This window comes from Oncorhynchus clarkii, chromosome 7 (assembly GCF_045791955.1).
Source record: "Oncorhynchus clarkii lewisi isolate Uvic-CL-2024 chromosome 7, UVic_Ocla_1.0, whole genome shotgun sequence".
In the NCBI taxonomy this organism is placed as follows: domain Eukaryota; kingdom Metazoa; phylum Chordata; class Actinopteri; order Salmoniformes; family Salmonidae; genus Oncorhynchus; species Oncorhynchus clarkii.
In genome coordinates, this window is record NC_092153.1 from 1,715,281 (window position 1) to 1,717,167 (window position 1,887).

A 1,887-nucleotide genomic window follows, 5' to 3' on the forward strand; every position below is an offset into this window, starting at 1 on the left:
CACTGTCACTTCCTGTTAAAGGAGGAAGTAGGAAGGTGGTCCCCGTTCGCTAACACACAGTCACTTCCTGTTAAAGGAGAGAGTAGGAAGGTGGTCCCCGTTCGCTACCACACTGTCACTTCCTGTTAAAGGAGGAAGTAGGAAGGTGGTCCCCGTTCGCTAACACACTGTCACTTCCTGTTAAAGGAGGAAGTAGGAAGGTGGTCCCCGTTCGCTAACACACTGTCACTTCCTGTTAAAGGAGGAAGGTGGTCCCCGTTCGCTAACACACAGTCACTTCCTGTTAAAGGAGGAAGTAGGAAGGTGGTCCCCGTTCGCTAACACACTGTCACTTCCTGTTAAAGGAGGAAGGTGGTCCCTGTTCACTAACACACAGTCACTTCCTGTTAAAGGAGGAAGGTGGTCCCCGTTCGCTACCACACAGTCACTTCCTGTTAAAGGAGGAAGTAGGAAGGTGGTCCCCGTTCGCTAACACACTGTCACTTCCTGTTAAAGGAGGAAGGTGGTCCCCGTTCGCTACCACACTGTCACTTCCTGTTAAAGGAGGAAGTAGGAAGGTGGTCCCCGTTCGCTAACACACAGTCACTTCCTGTTAAAGGAGGAAGGTGGTCCCCGTTCGCTACCACACAGTCACTTCCTGTTAAAGGAGGAAGTAGGAAGGTGGTCCCCATTCGCTAACACACAGTCACTTCCTGTTAAAGGAGGAAGTAGGAAGGTGGTCCCCGTTCGCTACCACACTGTCACTTCCTGTTAAAGGAGGAAGTAGGAAGGTGGTCCCCGTTCACTAACACACAGTCACTTCCTGTTAAAGGAGGAAGTAGGAAGGTGGTCCCCGTTCGCTACCACACAGTCACTTCCTGTTAAAGGAGGGAGTAGGAAGGTGGTCCCCATTCGCTAACACACTGTCACTTCCTGTTAAAGGAGGAAGGTGGTCCCCGTTCGCTACCACACAGTCACTTCCTGTTAAAGGAGAAGTAGGAAGGTGGTCCCCGTTCGTTAATACACAATCACACCACATACACCCTGTCTATTATACACCCTATAGATTATATACCCTGTGCATTATACACCCTGTACATTTTATACATCCTATGCCGACATATATGGCTGTGGAGTCCAACCAACCAGCTATTATTTATCCCTTCCTGAGTCAGTAGTCTATGATAACAGGTCCCTTCCTGAGTCAGTAGTCTATGATAACAGGTCCCTTCCTGAGTCAGTAGTCTATGATAACAGGTCCCTTCCTGAGTCAGTAGTCTATGATAACAGGTCCTTCCCTGAGTCAGTAGTCTATGATAGCAGGTCCCTTCCTGAGTCAGTAGTCTATGATAACAGGTCCCTTCCTGAGTCAGTAGTCTATGATAACAGGTCTCTTCCTGAGTCAGTAGTCTATGATAACAGGTCCCTTCCTGAGTCAGTAGTCTATAATAACAGGTCCCTTCCTGAGTCTGTAGTCTATGATAACAGGATCAGTGTCTTTCAGAGCTTATTCAGAGCAGTCTAAGCCCAACTCTTAACTGCCAGCCTGTTAAAGGTATAGTGCTTGTGAAATGTTCCTTTCTCTCTGTTTGGATGTCATCCTAATTAGTTAGCCAGAAGGTTCCTCTTTTTACTCAGGTTAGCTGGCTCCTTTTAAAGACAAGCTGTTATATGGGGCGGCAGGGTAGCCTAGTGGTTAGAGCGTTGGACTAGTAACCGAAAGGTTGCAAGTTCAAATGCCCGAGCTGACAAGGTACAAATCTGTCGTTCTGGCCCTGAACAGGCAGTTAACCCACTGTTCCTAGACCAGTTAACCCCACTGTTCCTAGACCAGTTAACCCCACTGTTCCTAGACCAGTTAACTGTTCCCAGACCAGTTAACCCACTGTTCCTAGACCAGTTAACCCA